At 37.7% G+C, this 21,600-nt stretch overlaps 1 protein-coding gene across 5 annotated transcripts in view; it reads left to right on the top strand.

The window, feature by feature from the left end:
- LINGO2 (leucine rich repeat and Ig domain containing 2) overlaps window positions 1–21,600 on the top strand; it is a 1,524,944-nt gene that overhangs the window by 819,037 nt on the left and 684,307 nt on the right. For all 5 annotated transcript variants that reach the window (XM_042243510.2, XM_060411026.1, XM_060411027.1 and 2 more), the window contains one exon: window positions 2,525–2,605. The gene's annotated coding sequence lies outside the window, so the exon portion shown is untranslated. The remainder of the gene's footprint in view (window positions 1–2,524; window positions 2,606–21,600) is intronic.

The raw sequence follows: 21,600 nt of genomic DNA, 5'->3' as shown, positions 1-21,600 counted from the left end.
AAGTGAGATCACATTTTTGAAAGCAAGTAAAATATTTATTTATTCATAATTATTAATAAATTACAAAATAAAGTAGAAGTATGTAAAGTTTGCTATATGCTTATTTAGTATTGTTAAGCTCATAGTAATGGCACTTTTTAAAAGAGGAAAATGTAAATTTAAAATCCATTATTAATAGTTTTGGGCTTCCTTGGTAGCTCAAATGATAAAGAATCTGCCTGCAATGCAGGAGACATGAGTTTGATCCCTGGGCAGGAAGATCCCCTGGAGAAGGGAATGGCTGCTCACTCTAGTATTCTTGCCTGGAGAATTCCATGGACAGAGGAGCTTGGCAGGCTACAGTCCATGGGCTCCCAAATAATTGGGTATGACTGAGCAACTAACACTTTCACTTTTCACTTTCATTTATTTTGTAATATTTTTGCACATGGATAGTATACACAAATATACACACGACTTGAATTTTAAATCGTCTGGAGCTATCATCTGAATCTGACCCACTATGTAGTCAGTGGATGAGCACCATCAGTATAACCTAAGCCTGTGATAAATATTGACTCTGGAGTGTACAACTCTCACATCTGTACATGACTACTGGAAAAACCATAGCCTTGACTAGACAGACCTTTGTTGACAAAGTAATGTCTCTGCTTTTGAATATGCTCCCTAGGTTGGTCTTAACTTTTCTTCCAAGGAGTAAGCATCTTTTAATTTCATGGCTTTAGTCACTATCAGCAGTGATTCTGAAGCCCAGAAAAATAAAGTCAGCTACTGTTTCCACTGTTTCCCCATCTATTTGCCATGAAGTGATGGGACCAGATGCCATGATCTTCGTTTTCTGAATGTTGAGCTTTAAGCCAACTTTTTCACTCTCCTCTTTCACTTTCATCAAGAGGGTTTTTAGTTCCTCTTTACTTTCTACCAAAAGGGTAGTGTCATCTGCATATCTGAGGCTATAGATATTTCTCCCAGCAATCTTGATTCCAGCTTGAGCTTCATACAGTCTGGCATTTCTCATGATGTACTCTGCATATAAGTTAAATAAGCAGGCTGACAATATACAGCCTTGACATACTCCTTTTCCTATTTGGAACCAGTCTGTTGTTCCATGTCCAGTTCTAACTGTTGCTTCCTGACCTGCATACAGGTCATACAGGGAAAGGCTCAAATCCTGCTTTATTATTTATTAGTAGGGCTTCCCTTGTGGCTCAGTTGGTAAAGCGTCTGTCTACAATGCGGGAGGCCCGGGTTCGATCCCTGGGTCGGGAAGATCCTCTGGAGAAGCAAATGGCAACCCACTCCTGTACTCTTGCCTGGAAAATCCCATGGATGGAGGAGCCTGGTAGGCTACAGTCTATGGGGTCACAAAGAGTCGGACACGACTGAGTCACTTCACTCACTCACTCAGTGGCTTTTCATTAATTTACTAAAACTGAGCCTGAGTTCTCTCATCTTTAAAATATAGAGAAGTTAATATTACCTACCTTATAGGGCTGTTGTAAATATTAAATTAGACAATTCCTATAAAATGATAAAAATCAATTCCTGATACATTGTAACCAACAAAATAGTAATCATCACCATTATGATATGATATGACTATTATTATTGGTCAAAAAAGTCACAATATCAAAGAGATTATGGTATAAAATATAAGTTATGAAGACCAGTGATTAATTATTTTAAGAAACAGTTTATCTCATTACACTTGTTTTTGAGTTAAAAAACACTATCCTAGGATAGCATTTACTGTTTTTTGGGTTTTTTTTTTTTTGGTCAACTAATCTTTCTTTCCTTTATCCTTCTCTCTTTTTGTGGATTGCAGAGGAGAGTTGAGCAGAGTTGGAAAGTAGGATTAGGACAATGGGAAAGACATTCTAAATCTAAAAAGAACATTTTATTTCCCTTTTTCAAATGTATAATTACTTCAAAAGTAAATTCACACTTTGAATTCATTGAATTTAAATTTCCTGTATAAATATGTAGTAATTATTTTTGATAATAGATTTTTAGTTTCATCTAATAATTATTAAATACTGAAACTATGCAGAATAATCTGTGTCTTGCATGTTGACCTCATTGTCAGATTTTATCCTTTGAAATGGTTCATTGGCATAGCAAAAAATACTTTCTCCTTCAGGTTTATTTTCTTCTTCTTTTCAGACAAGTACATTATAACAAAATACCATTTTGCCTTCTGAAGTAGAAGATTGAAAATCTTCAAATATATTAATTATTTGAACATAAGTTTCCTTCTTTCAACTATTTAACAAAAAAAGAGTTTAATGAATGCCTAGATGATAGATACTTTGTCATGTTCTGAGAATTTCAGGGTAAAGCATGATAATATATTTGCTTTCAAGATGCAAAACACCAAACATGTGACAAGGTTAAATCCTATTGTGTTTCTTTAAACTCTTTATAAAACATGCTATGTAAATTTGAATTATTATTGTTCTGGCCACTAATATATGGAAATCCTTCCAGAAGCAAATATCATTTTTCTTTTTGCATGTTTTGGCAGCCTTGAAACAAGGTTATGAAAAGAGACTTAGAGCAGTATACTAAAAGTGTCCCAGCATGAGGAGACCGACGCGTCAAACTGGTAAGTGAAAGAGATGGTTCATGGGTGTCTGTCTTATGCGTTATTAAATCTGTGATGCCATTTCTCACACAAAATATCCTCAGAGCTTATAAACAAAAATGAGAATGCTTCTAAAATATTGCCTCTGAAATTTATTCTCATTACTTAGAATACCTTAGGGAGTTGGTATTAGGTGGGAAAAGTCACCACTTCCGTTACAGACAGACAGGGATTTAAAGTAGCTTTGTGACTTTGCGAAAGTTCCTCAATTCTTTCAGTCTTATTTTCTCATTTTAAAATGGAGATTATGGTTGTTTCCTTGTCATATTTTCCTACAAATTAAGTAAGAAATTGCTTATGAACAGTCGAGCATTTCCTTAGCAAAGAAGAGGAGATAAAAGATAGGACTAATATTTATTGAATGCATTCCATGTGTCAAGTACTAAATGCTAAATACTGCATTACTTTAGTGAATATCACAAGAACCCTTAAGTTTGAAGCTATTATTACTCTCATTTTGCTGATGGGGAAATTGTGCTTTTGAAAGATGTGTGGCCTGCATTAAATCACACATTGCTCCTGTGACAATTGTTTGAACGCAGTTCTGTCTGATGCCTGAGTTTCTGTTCTTATATTTATGCATAAAGCCAACAGACATTTATCAGGCATCTAATCAATACCAAGCTTCTTTTAGCTAAGATACTGTGCTGTTTCCCAAGTGATTATTACTTAGAACATAGCAGCCATATACTTATCTAAAGTTTTATGTTGTTCAGTCGCTCAGTTGTGTCTGACTCTTTGTGACACCACGGTCTGTAGCAGTCCAGGCTTCCCTGTCTTCCACTATCTCCCAGGGTTCACTCAAACTCATCCCTTGAGTTGATGATGCCACCTAATCATGTCATCCTCAGTCACCCCTTTCTCCACATGCCTTCAGTCTTTCCCAGCATCAGGGTCTTTTCCAGTGAGTCAGCTCTCAACTTTAGAGCTTGTAAATAATTTATGAATAAGTAATTCTGTCTAGTTTCCATATAATCTCTATGGAAGACAAAGTTGGGATCTTTTCTCATATTTTTTAGAGATGGAAAAATTGAGGTCCAGCATGTTGAATACATTCCATGTGCATATAGCTCTGTGCTTCTCAGACACTGTGCTTAAGGGTTACTGTTAATTCATTTAAATCCCTTATAGACTGAATGCTTTTATAAAATTGCTAAAAAATTATTACCAGGAAATGACTAAAAGGCATGTTAAATATACATATCCACATATTTATTCTCATTTGTCATTATCTTGCAGACATAAAACTACTGAATGTCTATAAAAGTTTCTAATGCTTGTCCTCTGTTCCCACACTTCCCATAATACAGCCCAATTACCATGTGTAGATTGGCACTAACCTGTAGACCAGGCAGTAAATCCTAGCATCAGTAGAGCTAATATGAGGGAAATACAATGCTTACTCCTAGACATCCAGTCTTCTAGTCCATGTCGTTTCATGCTGTTCCTATTGCCTCAGCATACAGCAAGGAGCTTGTTTTATAATCTAAGGGACAAAAGATTGAATTTCAAATTGTTCACGGGCAGTCACTGAAAGAAACTTGACCATAACAAAATATCTTGAAAGAATTATATAAAACAATTAACATTAAAAAAGAGTTGAGAGTTTATAGGGGTGATTTATTTATAAGAAACCAAGACTTAGAAAAAAATTGATATGCTGCTGATTTTCTCATGGTATGGTTCTTCCCCTTCTTTTTCCATTTTATTTCTTCTTTGAAACGTGAAGTTAAGTTGTATTTAGAAGGCTGGGCCTTGTCACTTCCTGAACAGTGTATAGCCCTTGTATAATTCTAAGAGATAAAGTGGATCTGGGCCAGCTATGAAATGTAAATTAATTCATCTCCCCACTACACTAAAAAAGTCTGAAAATAAATGTTGCCTGTTTATTTCAAAAAATACCAAAGAAGAACCAAAGAAGATTACAGCACTTTGGGGGCAAAGTAAAATGAACACTGAGTCAGCAATGAAAATTTACTTCATAAGACAGTTTTGTGGCTTTCTCAGTTCTACTGAGATGGATCCAAATGTTTACATGTGCTATGTTATTAATAACTGTTTTTCCATCTGTGTCAAAGTAATATTGCACAGATGTTCAGGAATAACTTTTGGTTGTGAGTAAATATTAGAGGAAGATTGAATTTTTCTCCAAATGATGCTGATGGGTTAGTTTTTTAATCACAGTTTAAGATGTCAGTTGTTGTTTGGAAGTTCTACCAGATTAATAGTCCTTAATGCAACTTAAAATGGCTATAAGGGTGCAGATAAAGATGAAAATTTATGACAAAATTCAAAACTGAGACTTTCAACCAATCTATTACTAGCTTCTGGGAAGACTCCATATTGCTAAATTAAAATTTGCAGTCTGAAGTAGAGCAAGCCCATGGCCTTAAGTAATAGAGAGTGAGACTCTGTGTTCCTCACTTACTTTCTGCCTGCTAACTCAAAGATCCATGATTGGTATGACTTAAAGAGTTAAGCAGCCATATCTTGACACCTCCCTTCAATCAGTGCCTTCATATCTGTATCTATTTTAGGATTATCTTTCCTGATCCCTCTGAAAAGGGTAGAAAGGAAGGAAGGACTTACGGAAATGCATTGTAACCAAGGAGAAAGAGGTTTTGCAGATGTGGTGATAATGGGATTAGTGGTGATAGCAATAGTACTTGTATGTGTATGAACAGAGAAGGACAGTGTGGAGAAAGGATGGTTCCCTAGCATTCTAACAGAGGCTTTGAATGTCTGATACTCATTGGAATTTAAGCCTGAGGTTGTTCACAGTCTACTCAACTGTGAAGCTTAGACGCTTTATACAAAAATATCAAGTTATCAGTAGGACCAAGGGCTAATGGTCAAACTTATGCCTTGTCTGTTGAGAAATACTACCCTTCAATGGATTTTTCTCACATTCTCAAATACAGAAGCAATAGCAACAACACAATCAAAGTCAAACATGATCTTGATAATGATTACTTTAATGTGGGGAATGAAAACCTGAGGTAAAGCATGTGTAGATCAATGAGTTAATATGAAACCAGACAGATATTTTAGAAAATTTTATTTTATCCTTTTAACATATGCATTGATTAACTTAGAAATACAAGCCATTAACATTGAGAAAGTTGAAATGCAAAAGATTGAAAGGAAACAGAAAATATAATAGAAGAATTAAATTGGCCTTCATAGGCAAGGGACTTCCCTGGTAGCTCAGCTGGTAAAGAATCTGACTGCAGTGCCAGAGACCCCAGTTCAATTCCTGGGTCAGAAAGATCTGCTCCGGAGAAGGAACAAGCCACCCACTCCAGTATTCTTGGGCTTCCCTGGTGGCTCAGTTGGTAAAGAATCCACCTGCAATGTGGGAGATCTGGGTTCTATTCCTGGGTTGGGAAAATCCCCTGAAGAAGGGAACAGCTACCCACTCCAGTCTTCTAGCCTGGAGAATTCTTTGTGATTGTATAGTCCATGGGGTCACAAAGAAACAGACATGACTGAGCAACTTTCACTCACTTTTGTAGGTAACAACTAACATAATTAGATTTATGGAAAGCAGACCGAAGAAGCACTTTTAGAATGCAGAAGATAAGGACAATGAAAATTATGAGGAAAAAAAATAATGACTAATATGGCAAACAAATAAAACATGGTAATTAATCATGAAAAGAGAGGAAACAAATAAAAAGAAGTCCTAATCAATGAATCACAAGGGAAAGAAGTGTTGCTCAAGGAAAAAAAAAAAATGAAAAGCATGTCTTATCCCTCTCAAATTTACTTGGTAAGATATGAGATATTTTTAATATTGTGTGGGAATTCTATATTTTTTAAAAGTTAGGAAAATTTAGTGGTAAATTAATATGAAAGGTTATTTTGGAACTAGTAGATTATTTTTTAATGTTTAATGCTTCCAAGACTATAGAAGCTTGGTCTACTCAGATTTTCTTATTTTTGTTAAACAATTTTGATAATTTCTATTAGAAAAACTATCAATGCTAAATAAGTGCCCATGTATGAATATTCATATAGAAAAAAAAGACTTGAAGTCTATGTATCAATGGAATAATTAAGTGCTTTTTATTTTTCTATTTTAATATCATATATGTTATCTGGCATATGGTATAATCATATATAATTGATTAAAGATTTTTGTTAAATATGCTTAGTGCACAAATTATGAGTGAACAGCTCAATAAATTATCACAAAACCAACAGACATGTGTGTTGGCCATTCAAATTAAGAAACAGAACAAAATCAATATGGTTGAAGGTGCTCTTTTTCTTTCAAAATTACAAATCCCAATCCTCAATAAGAGCAATTTTCATAAATTCAAATGCCATTAGTTATTTCACCTTTCTTTGAGTTTTACATAAACAGAGTGATAGAATTTGTACATATTTTGTGGTGTGGCCTCTTGTTCTCAATGCTACTTATGTGAGACTTCTATGTGTAGCAGTGATAATTTACCTTTCAATGCTCTATACTATTTTATCATGGCCACTTTGGGCTCTTACATTCTTGTCTTTGAGGACATGGATATGCACATTTCTATTGGATATGTTATTAATTATATGTTGCAAATATGTTCATTTTTAGTAGATACTGCATCTTTCCCAAACTGGTGTGCTAATTCGCTTTCCCACTGACAGCATATAAGAGTTCTACTTGCTTCACCTCTTTATCAACACTTTAAATTATAAGAAACTTTTATTTTAGCACTCTGGTGAATGTGTTGTGGTATCTAATTATAGTTTTAATTAGCATTTCCATAGTGACTGAGAAGACTGTCTTTGCTACCTCAGATGAACAATTCCCTAGATACCCCAAAATTAACAGGCAAGTGGAAATTTAGAAGAAGTATAAAGAAAGGTGGTAACTTTATTAACCTTCACTGAATGAACATTCAGTCTACAGGGATCTAAAATTCCTCTACAGTAGAGAATGAAAAACTGTATAAAAACATGTCTTTAAATGTATGCGTCCCTGGCAATATCATCCAGCTTTAAAATTCAGCTTATTGAGAGATTGACCCAGATGGCAGAGTAGCAAGGCCCTAAGCTCACCTCCTCTCCAGAGCACACCAAAACAACAACTGTTTGCAGAACAACCGTCAATTTAAAAGGCCAGGAAAAAAGTGAAAGTGTTAGAAGCTCAGTTTTGTCCAATTCTTTGAGACCGGACTGCCTGTAGCCCTCCAGGCTCCTCTGTCCCTGGAATTCTCCAGGTGAGAATACTGGAGTAGATAGCCATTCCCTTCTCTAGAGGATCTTCCTGACCCAGGGATCAAACTCCTGCATTGCAAGCACATTCTTTACTGTCTGAGCCACCAGGGAAGCCAGAATCTACCAGAAAAATATCTTCTAAAACTAAAAACTTGGAACTACAATGAGATGGATAGGAGAGGTGAACTTGCCATATCGTCAAGTCCCATTGCAATGGGCAGGTGACCCATAACCTGGAGAATAATTATGCTACAGTGGTTCTCCCAAAGGGGTGAGAGTTCTGAACCTCACATCAGGTTCCCCTACCTAGGAGTCCTGCACTGGGAAAATGAGCCCTCAGAGCATTTGGCTTGGAAGGCCAGTGGTATTTAATTTGGGGAATCCCACAAGACTGAGGGAAATAGAGACTTCACTCTTAAAGGGAACCTACAAAACCACACAAAACTACTGCTGTCTTGGAGAGACTCCTGAAGAGGCAGGGGAAGTGGCAGGTGTGACATAGACACTGGCAGCAATTTTTAGAGATTCTTCTGCCACGTGGACACTGGTGTTGACAGGCACCATTGTAGACAGTTAGTGGAGCCTCGTACTAGCTCCTTAGCACCAAAACATGCGCCCACCCAATAGCCAGTATGTGCTAGTACTGTAGCCTCTCAGGCCAAGCAACTCATGAGATGAGGTCACAGCCCCACCCATCAGCCAGCAGTCTGCCTAAAGTCCTCCTGAGCCCCCTGCAACCTGGAGCATGATCCTGCCTATCAGAGGGCCCAAGAACAAGCTCCATTCATGAGTAGGCAGAGATTAGTCCCAGAATCACTTGGGCTCTGATTCAGCTCTCAGGAAGCCTGCTCTAGACTTGACTAGCCTCACATAGTAAGAGGTAGACTCCACGTGCAGGGAAACTAAATCATACAGCCTGTGGACTCATCCTGTCCTCAGCATGCCAGATCATGCCCTGGGAATATCTGGGGCCTGCCCTGTCCACTAGCAGGCCAACACAAACTTCAGGACAACAGCTTTGGCCCCTGCAAACATGTTTCAGGACATTGTGCTGCCTGCCAGCAGTGTAGCACTAACCCCAGAACCTGGCATAATCTACCAGTGACTGGAGAAGAGCCGTGGATCTTCCAGACCCCGAATCCATCCAGCAGTCAGCCAGTAGTAACCCATGGGGGCCATTGGGGTTCTACAGTCAGCTTCCCATGACCAAGTGGTACCAACCAGTAGCCAATAGCCTTCACACATGGCAGGGCCTAGCAACAAACCAAACCAGGAGTAAGTCAAGCCTACCAGACTGCTGACATAGTCTGCTCACCACAACAGGACACAGGCAGCCCTCAGGAGGGGAGACTCTAGAGCATACATTTTGTGTGGCAAGAGAGAAATGTGCTGCTGGGATGCATGGAATGTTTCCTACATTATGCTATTTCTCCAAGATTGGGAAACATATCTAACCTACCAAATACAGAAAGAGACAAATAGCAACTTAGGCAAAATGAAGTGGCAGAGGAACATGTTCCACATAAGGACCAGATAAAACCCAAGAAGAACTAAGTAAACTGAACATAGGTAATCTACCTGAGAAGGAGTCCAGAATAATGATCATGAAGATGATCTATTCTTCTCTCTCAGAAGAGGAGAAATGGATGCAGAGTGAGAAGTTAGAAATTATTCACAGTTAGAAAATATAAAGAGCCAAACAGAGGTGAGGAGTACAATAAATGAATGAAAATATACACTAGAAGGATGACTAGTAAGTAGATTAAATGATACAGAGGAATGGATGAGCCAGCTGAAAACAGAGTAGTGGACATTACTGAAGCAGAACAGAAGAAAGAAAAAAGAATTAAAAGAAATGAGAATAGTTTTAAGAGACTTCTGGGTCAAGCACACTAATATTCTCACTACAGGGGTCTCAGAAGGAGAATAGGGAGAGAAGGCAACTGAGAAACTACTTGAAGGAAATAGTCATCCTACTTCAAGAAGGACAGAGAGTTCCATGCAGTATTTACTTAAAGAGGAATAAACCTAGGCAGATTGTAATTAAAATATCAAACATTAGAACAAAAATACTAAAAGCAGCAAGCATAAGATAACAAGTAACATAAAAGGAACTCTCGTAAGGCAATCAGCTGACTTTTGAGCAGAAACTGCAGGCTAGAAGGGAATGACATGAGATATTTAAAGTGATGAAAGGGGAAAACTGTATATATATATATCAGTTCAGTCACTCAGTCGTGTCTGACTCTTTTGTGACCTCATGGACTGCAGCACACCAGATTTCCCTGCCCATCACCAACTCCTGGAGCTTGCTCAAACTCATGTCCATTGAGTTGGTGATGCCATCCAACCATCTCTTCTGTCGTCCCTTTCTCCTCCTGCCTTCAATCTTTCCCAGCATCAGGGTCTTTTCCAATGAGTCAGTTCTTTGCATTGGGTGGCCAAAATATTGGAGTTTCAGCTTCAGCATCAGTCCTTCCAGTGAATAGTCAGGACTGATTTCCTTTAGGGTTGACTGGTTGGATCTCCTTGCAGTCCAGGGGACTCTCAATATATATGTAACCAAAAATACTCTACCCAGCAAGGCTTTCCTTCAGATTTGATGGAGAGAATAAAAGTGTTACAGACAAGGAAAAGGAAAAAGAGCACGGCACGACCAAACCAACTTTACGACAAAATACTAAAGGAACTCGTCTAGGCAGAAAAGGCCACAAATAGACGCATGAAAATTACAAAATTAAAAACCTCATTGGTTAAAGCAAGCATATAGTAAACGGAGGAAATCATTAGCAGTAAGGGTAAAAGACAATAGTAAAATTCCCTATCCACAGTAAGCAATTAAGGTTTACAAAAAGCAATTAGATGCAAAGCTTAATATCGAAAACAGTAATTGTGAGAGGAGGGTACAAATGCACAGTTGTTAAAATGCATTTGAAACTCAGAAATCAGAAATTTAAAACAATAGCATGTATATATAAGTGCTATTTATTTGCAGGCTGATCCACCAAGCCACCAGGGAAGCCTCATCAGTGATATTAGGCTGTAATTTTATGTTTCTGATATTTTTGTCTTGTTTTAGTATCACAGTGATAAAAGGACTTGAACTGTCCCTTCCTCTACAATTCTTTGGAATAGTTTGAGAATAGATGCAAAGTTCTCTAAATGTTTTGTAGAATTCTCTTGTGAAGTCCTCTGGTCCTGGACTTTTGTTTGTTGGGAATTTTTAAATTACTGATTCAATTTAATTACTGGTAATTTGTCTGTCTGAATTCTCTAGTTCTTCCTTGTTCACTCTTGGGAAATAGTACGCACATGACTAAGAATTTGTGCATTTCTTCTAAGCTGTCTGTTTTATCGGCATGTAGTTCATAGCAGTCCCTTCTGGTCTTTTGTACTTCCGTAGTGTCAGCTGTAACTTGTCCTTTTCATTTCTGAATTTATTGATTTGGGTCCTCTCCCTTTTTTCTTGATGAGTCAGGTTAAAGGGTTATAAATTTAGTTTGTCTTTTTAAAGAACAAGCTTTTCTTACATGATAGTATACATGTTAGAATGCCATTCTCCCAAATCATCCCACCCTCTCCCTCTCCCTCTGAGTCCAAAAGTCCGTTATACACATCTGTGTCTCTTTTCCTATCTTGCATACAGGGTCGTCATTGCCATCTTCCAAAATTCCATATATATGTGTTAGTATACTGTATTGGTGTTTTTCTTTCTGGCTTACTTCACTCTGTATAATCGGCTCCAGTTTCATCCATCTCATCAGAACTGATTCAAATGAATTCTTTTTAACGGCTGAGTAATACTCCATTGTGTATATGTACCACAGCTTTCTTATCCATTCATCTGCTGATGGACATCTAGGTTGTTTCCATGTCCTGGCTATTATAAACAGTGCTGCGATGAACATTGGGGTGCATGTGTCTCTTTCAATTCTGGTTTCCTCGGTGTGTATGCCCAGCAGTGGGATTGCTGGGTCACGTAAGAATTGAATCTCCAGTCTATGTCTGACGCAGGATACAGCATGCTTGGGGCTGGTGCATGGGGATGACCCACAGAGATGTGGGAGGGGGGTTCATGTTTGGGAACGCATGTAAGAATTAAAGATTTTAAAATTAAAAAAATAAAAACTAAAAAAAAAAGAATAAAGAACAAGCTTTTAGTTTCATTGATCTTTTCTGTCTTTTTAAAAAAATCTGTTTCATTCATTTCTGCTCTTTATAATTTCTTTCCTTCTACCAACTTGAGGCATTTGTTCTTCTTTCTCTACTTCCTTTAGGTATAAGGATAGGCTGCTTCTTTGCAATTTTGCTTGTTTTCTGAGATAAGCTTGTATCACCATAAACTTCTCTCTTAGAACTGCTTTTACTGCATTCCGTAGGTTTTGGATCATCACATCTTTGTTTTCATTTGTCTGTAGGTATTTTTTTATTTCCTTTTTGATGTCTTTAGTGATCCATTATTGTTTAATAGGTGTTATTTAACCTCCACATGCTTTTTTTTTTTAATTTTTTCAGCTTTTTCCTGTAATTGATTTCTAGTCTCATAGTGTTATAATCAGAAAAGATGTTTGAGATGATTTCAATTTTTTAAAAACATTTATGGAGGTTCATTGTGTGGCTTAGCATGTGATATAACCTAAAGAATGTCCCATGTGCCCTTGAGAAGAATGTGTATCTTGCTGCTTTCAGATGGGAAACACCCACTTTCTCCTTCTTTCCTTTACCCTCCCTCCCTTTCTCTATTTCTCTCTCTCTCTCTACACACACACACACACACACACACACACACACACACACACACACACACACGTACACACATACATAAATACAAGGGCTTGCCAGGAGGCTTAGTGGTAAAAAATCCACTTGCCAATGCAGGAGACATGTGTTCATTTCCTGGGTTGGGAAGATACCCTGGAGAATGAAATGGCAACCCATTCCAATATTCTTACCTGGGAAATCCCATGGACAGAGGAGCCTGGCAGGCAATGTTATGTGGTATTGCAAAAGAGTTGGACATGACTTATCAACTAAATAGCAACAAAATATTACTGATGACCATGGTGTAAAAATCCTCATCCAAATATTGGCAATCCAAATCCAACAATATGTTAAAAGGATCATACACCATGATCAAGTTGGATTTATCCCAAGGATGCAAAGACTTTTCAATACGGCAAATCGATCAATGAGATTTACCACTTTAATAAATTGAACAATAAAAGCCATATGACATTGCAATAAGGGTAAAATTCTTTTGACAAAATTCAGCATCCATTTATGGTTAAAAAAGAAAGAAAGAAAGAAAGAAACCTCTTCATTAAACGAGCATAGAGGAAAAATACCTCAGCATAATAAAGACCATATATGATAGAGCACAGCTTACATCATGGTGAAAAGCTGAAAGCATTTCCCCTAAGATCAGAAAAAAAAGATACGGATGTCTACCCTGGCCACTTTTATTCAGGATAGACTTACAATTCCTGTCCACAGCAATCAGACAAAAAAGAAAAGGAACCCAAATTGGAAAGGAAGAATTAAAATTGTCAGTGTTTGCAGGTGACATGATACTACACTTAGAAAATTCTAGAAATACCCCAGAAAACTACTAGAGCCAATCAATGTATTTAATAGATTTAGGATACAAAATTAATACACAGAAATTTGTTCTTAAAGCTAGGTATCTCATATTTGATGTTGGCCTCTGTTCTAATTTTCATTTAGAATTCTTATTGTGTTATTTCAAGGAAGAATTGTGTGCATTAGCTGCCTACCTAGCTTTCTTCATCCATGATGACATTGTCAGAATAGAGGTTTTGACAAACAGAACTGTGCTGTTTACATAGGTGTAAATAAAGGAGTCTGAAATTGCCTGTAGTTTTACATCTAATGCAGACCCCAATTTACTTGAGTTGTTGTCAGGATCAGTTATGAAACTGCAATTTTGTGCCTCCTCTGAATCATGTTTTCTCCTTGAAACAGTGGTGTGTAATGTCATTAAAATTTTAAAATATTCCATACACATTTCTATGCCCTAACAATGAACTGTCAGAAAGATAAGGAAATGATCCCATTTACCATGGCATCAAAAAGAGTAAGATATCTAGCCATAAACCCTGCCTAAGGAGATAAAAGACCTTCACTTGGTAAGTTGTGTCACACTGATAAAAGAAATTGAAGATGATACAAACAGATAGAAAGCATGCTGTTGCACTGGAAAAATTACTATTGTTAAAATGATCATAGCTCTCAAGGCTATCAACAGGTGCAAGGCAGTCTCCATCAATATATCAATGGAATTTTTCACAAAACCAGAACAAATTATTCTAAAAATTGAATGAAAAGACAAAAGATCCCAAATAGCCAACAGTCTTCAGAAAGAACAGAGCCAGAGGAATCAGAATTCCTGACTTCAGATTATACTACAAAGTTACAGAAATCAAAATAGTAGGGTAATGACACAAAAACAGATATATAGATAAATGGAACAAAATAGAGAACTAAGGAATGAAACCATCCGATTCTTAACAATTATTCTAAGACAGGGGAGACAGAATTTACTTTAGTAAAAAAACACAGTCTCCTCAGCAAGAGGTGTTGGAAAAGCTGGACATCATCATGTAAATCCATGAATTTAGAACATTCTCTAATACCATATACAAAAATAAAGTAAAAATGGATTAGAAGGATAAATGTGATACAGGATTCTTTAAAACTCCTAACGTAAAACATAGGCAGCACATGCTATGATTTATGACATAAATCATAGCAGTATTTTTTCATCTGCCTCCTAAAGCAAAGGAAATAAAAGCAAAAATGAGACCTAATTAAACTTAAAAACTTTTGTACGGCAAAGGGAACTATCAATAAGTTGAAAATACAGCCTCAGTTCAGTTCAGTTCAGTAGATCAGTTGTGGCCGACTCTTTGTGACCCATGAAACGCAGCACGCCAGGGCTCCCTGTCCATCACCAACTCCCAGCCACCTCATCCTCTGTTGTCCCCTTCTCCTCCTGCCCCCAATCCCTTCCAGCATCCGAGTCTTTCCCAATGACTCAACTCTTCCCATGAGGTGGCCAAAGTGCTGGATTTTCAGCTTTAGCATCATTCCTTGCAAAGAAATCCCAGGGCTGATCTCCTTTAGAATGGACTGGTTGGATCTCCTTGCAGTCCAAGGGACTCTCAAGAGTCTTCTGCCACGTCACGGTTCAAAAGCATCAATGCTTCGGCACTCAGCTTTCGTTACAGTTCAACTCTCACATCCATACCTGACTAATGGAAAAACCATAGCCTTGACTAGATGGACCTTTGTTGGCAAAGTAATGTCTCTGCTTTTCAATATGCCATCTAGGTTGGTCATAACTTTCTTTCCAGGCAGTAAGCGTCTTTTAATTTCATGGCTGCAATCACCATCTGCAGGGATTTTGGAGCCCCCCAAAATAAAGTCTGACACTGTTTATACTGTTTCCTCATCTATTTCCCATGAAGTGATGGGACCAGATGCCATGATCTTTGTTTTCTGAATGTTGAGCTTTAAGCCAACTTTTTCACTCTCCTCCTTCACTTTCATCAAGAGGCTTTTTAGTTCCTCTTCATTTTCTGCCTTAAGGGTGGCGTCATCTGCATATCTGAGTTTACTGATATTTCTCCTGGCAATCTTGATTCCAGCTTGTGTTTCTTCCAGCCCAGCATTTCTCATGATGTACTCTGCATATAAGTTAAATAGACAGAGTGACAATACACAGCCTTGACGGACTCCTTTTCCTAATTGGAACCAATCTGTTGTTCCATGTCCAGTTCTAACTGTTGCTTCCTGACCTGCATATAGGTTTCTCAAGAGGCAGGTCAGTTGGTCTGGTATTCCCATCTCTTTCAGAATTTTCCACAGTTTATTGTGATCCACACAGTCAAAGGCTTTGGCATAGTCAATAAAGCAGAAATTTATGTTTTTCTGGAACTCTCTTGCTCTTTCGATGATCCAGCAGATGTTGGCAATTTGATCTCTGGTTCCTCTGACTTTTCTAAAACCAGCTTGACCATCTGGAAGTTCATAGTTCACGTATTGCTGAAGCCTGGCTTGGAGAATTTTGAGCATTACTTTACTGGCGTGTGAGATGAGTGCAATTGTGTGGTAGTTTGAGCATTCTTTGGCATTGCCTTTCTTTGGAATTGGAATGAAAACTGACCGTTTCCAGTCCTGTGGCCACTGCTGAGTTTTCCGAATCTGTTGACATATTGAGTGCAGCACATTCACAGCATCATCTTTCAGGATTTGAAACAGCTCAACTGGAATTCCATCACCCACTAGCTTTGTCCATAGTGATGCTTTCTAAGGCCCGCTTGACTTCACTTTCCAGGATGATTGGCTCTAGGTGAGTGACCATACCATCCTGATTATCTGTGTCATGAAGATATTTTTTGTACAGTTCTTCTGTGTATTCTTGCCACCTCTTAATATCTTCTGCTTCTGTTAGGTCCATACCATTTCTGTCCTTTATTGAGTCCATCTTTGCATGAAATGTTCCCTTGGTATCTCTAATTTTCTTGAAAACATCTCTAGTCTTCCCCATTCTGTTGTTTTCCTCTATTTCTTTGCATTGATTGCTGAGGAAGGCTTTCTTATCTCTTTTTGGTATTCTTTGGAACTCTGCATTCAGATGCTTATATCTTTCCTTTTCTCCTTTGCTTTTTGCTTCTCTTCTTTTCACAGGTATTTGTAAGGCCTCCCCAGACAGCCATTTTGCTTTTTTTGCATTTTTCCATAGGGATGGTCTTGATCCCTGTCTCCTGTACAATGTCACAAACCTCTGTCCATAGATCATCAAGCACTCTATATATCAGATCTAGTCCCTTAAATCTATTTTTCGCTTCCACTGTATAATCATAAGGGATTTGATTTAGGTCATACCTAAATGGTCTAGTGGTTTCCCCTGCTTTCTTCAGTTTCAGTCTGAATTTGGCAAGAAAGATTTCATGATCTGAGCCACAGTCAGCTCCCACTATTGTTTTTGCTGACTGTATAGAGCTTCTCCATCTTTGGCTGCAAAGAATATAATCAGTCTGATTTCGGTATTGACCATCTGATGATGTCCATGTGTAGAGTATTCTCTTGTGTTGTTGGAAGAGGGTGTTTGCTATGACTACTGTGTTGTCTTGGCAAAACTCTATTAGCCTTTGCCCTGCTTCATTCTGTAGTCCAAGGCCAAATTTGCCTGTTAGTTCAGGTGTTTCTTGACTTCCTACTTTTACATTCCAGTTCCCTATAATGAAAAGGACATCTTTTGAGGGTGTTAGTTCTAAAAGGTCTTGTAGGTCTTCATGGAACCATTCAACTTCAGCTTCTTCAGCATTACTGGTCGGGCATAGACTTGGATTACTGTGATATTGAATGGTTTGCCTTGGGAAAATATTTGCAAATGATATGATTGATAAGGGGTTAATATTCAGCATGTATAAACAGCTCATACAACTAACTTAATATAAAAAAAATAGCCAAAAGAAGACCTGAATAGACATTTTTCCAAAGCGGAAATGCAGGTGGCCAATGGGCACTTAAAAAGATGCTCAACAACACTAATCATCAGGGATTTGCAAATCAAAACCACAATGAGATATCACCTCACACTCATCAGACCGGCTACCATCAAATAGAGCAAAAATAACAATTGTTGATGAGGATATGGAATAAACAGAAACTTCATACACTGCTGGTGAGAATGTAAATTGGTACAGCTGGCAGGTAAAACTGTATGGAGCTTTCTCAAAAACAGAAAACTAGAACTACAATATAAACCAGCAATTGCAGTTCTGGGTATATATCCAAAATAAGCAAACAAGCAAATGCTCCCAGAAAATTCAACTTCTTCAAAAAGATACATCACCCCAATGTTCATAGAAGCATTATTTAGAAGTTCCAAGATATGGAAGCAACCTAAGTGTCTCTGTGTGTGTGTGTGTGTGTGTGTGTGTGTGTGTGTGTGTGATATTGTGGAATACTGGAATACCACTCAGCCATAAAAATAATGAAATTTTCCCACTTGCAACAATAGGAAAAGGCTTGGAGTATATTATTCCAAGGGAAATAAATCAGACATAGAAAGACATACCGTATAATATCACTTATATGTGGAATCTGAAAAATACAACAAACCAGTGAATACAACAAAAATCAAACAGACTCACAGATACAGAAAACAAACTGCAAACTAATGGTTACCAGTGGGGAGAGGGAGAGTGGAGAGGAATAAAGACATTAAGAGGCTCAATTCTTATATATAAAGTAAGCTACAAGGATATTATATAACATAAGGGATATAGTCAATATTTTATAATAACTATAGATTTAAAAACCATGGATCACTCTATTGTATCCCTGTAACTCGGGCTTCCCTAGTGGCTCGATAGTAAAGAATCTGCCTGCAATGAAAAGCTGTAGGAGATGCAAATTCAATCCCTGGGTTGGGAAGATCTCCTGGAGGAGGGCATGGAAACCCACTCCACTATTCTTGCCTGGAGAATCCCATGGACAGAGGAGCCTGGCAGGCAACAATCCATAGGTCACGAAGAGTCGGACACAACTGAAGAGACTTAACACCCGTGCACACATACCTATAACGTACAGCAACTATGCTTCAATAAAAAGGGGGAGTTTGTACCTTTTCTTTTCAACAAGAAACAGCATTTTTTCTAGTTGTTGCAAAAAACGACTCCAGGTGCATGAGGTGTTATCATTGAATGGGTTTAGGAGTTCAGATTTCCAAGAGGAAAAGAGTTCTGCAGATACATGGTGGTGATGGCTTCACAACAATGTGAATGTAGTTAATGCCACTAGAGACTTAAAAATGAACTGTGGACAAAAATGGTTACGATGATCATGTTTGTTTCATGGGTATTTTTTCCACAATTAAGAATAACAGTTAAAGAAACAAGCATGATTTTATATTGCAGTTTTTCATTGCTGGATGGTCCTGTTATTCCCACTTCTCCATATTCTTCCTCCTCCCTTTTTTATAAACCTGTTTTAAGATGAAAGATTAAAATTTTGACCTCTAGGATATTATTTCTAATAACAATTATCTGCTGATGAAAATTGAACCTATCAGTTTTATCCAACTTTTAATTTCCCATTAGCCAATTAAAGAATTACCATTTATCCATTTTGTCTTGTTTCATTGGGTACAAAGCAATCTAATGACTGTAGAATCACAGCTAAATCGTGCTGTTTAGAATTTATTGCAGAGGAATGATTGCACTGTCCATTTCTGAGTTGGGAAAACTATTTGTCCAACCATTTGAAACTGGGGATGGCACTGGGTAGTAGGCATGAAAGTGATCCAGGAGGGCAGCAGGATTTGGACAAAGTGCCTAGGGCTCTCACCCATGCAGCCTGTGTGGCAGCTCCATCACTCCACCAGCCATTTCCTCTGGTGGGCTGCATCATGGTTCCTTTGCTTCCACTAGTATTAGTTTCCAAAATGTGTGAGAGCTTGGCTGTTCCATTGTTGAGACAATTTGGAAGTGCATGGTTTGATACTGTGTTGTCAACTGGCATGCTTTGGTAAAAGGAAACCATGTTATTAGAGATTAGCTGGATCAGATGTGTGGTTCCCAGAGGAGGAAGGAAGGAGAGGAGGATGAAGGTGGTCAAAGGTACAAACTTCCAAGTACAAAAGAAATAAGGTCAAGATTTAAAAAGTCACCAGGATAACCTTTTGTAATGGGGCTTATTTCTGTTTCTTTAAATGCCTGTGGTCTTTTGTTGAAAATCAGGCATTTGAAAAAGAAGTCGTCTTCTCTCCCAGTGATTGCAGACTGTCTCTGTACAAAAGACCATCACTAATAAGACCAGTAAAAGGTTGAGACCTTCTCAGCCCTATTCTGGGCATGTGTCCTGTCTGGGTATTTGTGTATATACTTTCTTCCCTACACTAGTCCGTCCAAACTATAGATCTTTGATTTGTCTTTAGAGCTTTCATAAAACTATCTTCATCGATCTATAGTTGTTGATTTAATATTTCTGTAGGTGAATAAGAGCCTGGAGCTTCCTAGTCCAGTAATTTCTGATGTTAGTCACTGTTTTCAAGGCCTTAATTTCCCAAAGAGGCTTATTCCAGCTTCTTCTCAGTGTCTTAGATATCCTATGATATTTTTCCGCCTGTCACCTTATCTCAGGCTTCTGTGAAGCTTCAGGGCCCCTGCAGTTTTATAGGCCTGCCACGCTTCACATGGCTTCTAACCTGAAATCTAAACTTTGCTGCTCTTCCCCATCTAAGCTCTGAGTCAGGTGAGACAGAAATTATTTTGTCAGAGTGCAGACAGGTTAGAACTTTGCAAGTATATTCTACTCTGCTCATTCTAGCTTGAGGCAGGGAAATAGGAATCGGGTCACTTCTCCCTGACTATGTAAGGCTATACCCACGAGGGAATGGGACAAGAGTGAGTAAAATCACCACAAAATTCCCTACTGATTTGAATGTGCCTTTCCTTGATTAAGCATTTGCTTGGTTACTGTATCATTGACTGATTTCCAGAGTTTTCATAAGATTCTTTCAACTAATGTGTAATTATGTTATTTCCTCTTGCAGAGGAATAGAAACTTGGAACTTCCTAGTTTCCTGTTTGATTTTTTTTTTTAACTTTTGATCCAAATGCTTTTTGAATGTAATACAAGATTGCCATTCCAAAGTAAAAAACTAACTTACTACATGACTTTTATTTGTATTATATGATGCCAGTAAGTACCCTGTTGAACTAGTCTTCAAAAAGAAGTTTCAGTAGATCAGCCAGTTTCTACTCATTAAAAATAATAATATCAAATAATATTATTTACTTCAATTTCATTCTGGTTTTATTCACCTGTTTATTCAAACTAAGAGCAGTGGTATCACCTCACTTTTGAAGGAGTGAGTGCACTTTATGGTATTTAGGGAATTATGCATTGTTTTGAATATGATTTCAGCATTGATATAGAAGACTTCAATGACTTAAAAATTTGTTCTGTCATCATAGAGAAGCCAGAGTCAGCAAAGGTCTTCATGTCAACAGTGTTCTTTGCACGTTGTTTGCTAGTTTAATATATAACTGAAGGGAGAGAGTGCTGAGATTGAGTCTGTTATTGGTAAATCAAATTCACCTATTTTGTTTCAGTGTCTTAGTACCAGAGTTAGTTTGGAATTAATTATGTATAAGTAAAAGTTTTAGTAATGTTTGATCAATGTGTAGCACCATTCCAAGAGTTAAGTAACATGCATAGAATACAGAAGTGTTCATGTGATTTTATAAATGCCTTTTTTAGATTTAAAAAAAACATGAAATTTAAGTAACAATTACAGTGAAATCAATGCTCTACTGAAAATCTTAAGGTAGTGAGCTATTAATTTTCTATCTACATCCCTCACCATAAAATAAAAAGCTGCTGATGACCTTCACCAAGAAGGAAGAGGTCACTTTCCTTCCAAGGAGCAAGTGTCTTTTAATTTCATGGCTGCAGTCACCATCTACAGTGATCTTGGAGCCCCCAAAAATAAAGTCTCTCACTGTTTCCATTGTTTCCCCATCTAATTGCTATGAAGTGAAGGGACCGTAATGCCATGATCTTAGTTTTTTGAAAGTTGAGTTTTAAGCCAACTTTTTCACTCTCCTTTTCACTTTCATCAAGAGGCTCTTGTGTTCTCCTTCACTTTCTGCTGTAAGGGTGGTATCATCTGCATATCTGAGGTTGTTGATATTTCTCCCAGCAATCTT

This window comes from Ovis aries, chromosome 2 (genome assembly GCF_016772045.2).
Source record: "Ovis aries strain OAR_USU_Benz2616 breed Rambouillet chromosome 2, ARS-UI_Ramb_v3.0, whole genome shotgun sequence".
In the NCBI taxonomy this organism is placed as follows: Eukaryota; Metazoa; Chordata; class Mammalia; order Artiodactyla; family Bovidae; genus Ovis; species Ovis aries.
Note: the sequence above shows the minus strand (reverse complement) of the source record. Positions and strands in the feature narration are given on the sequence as shown.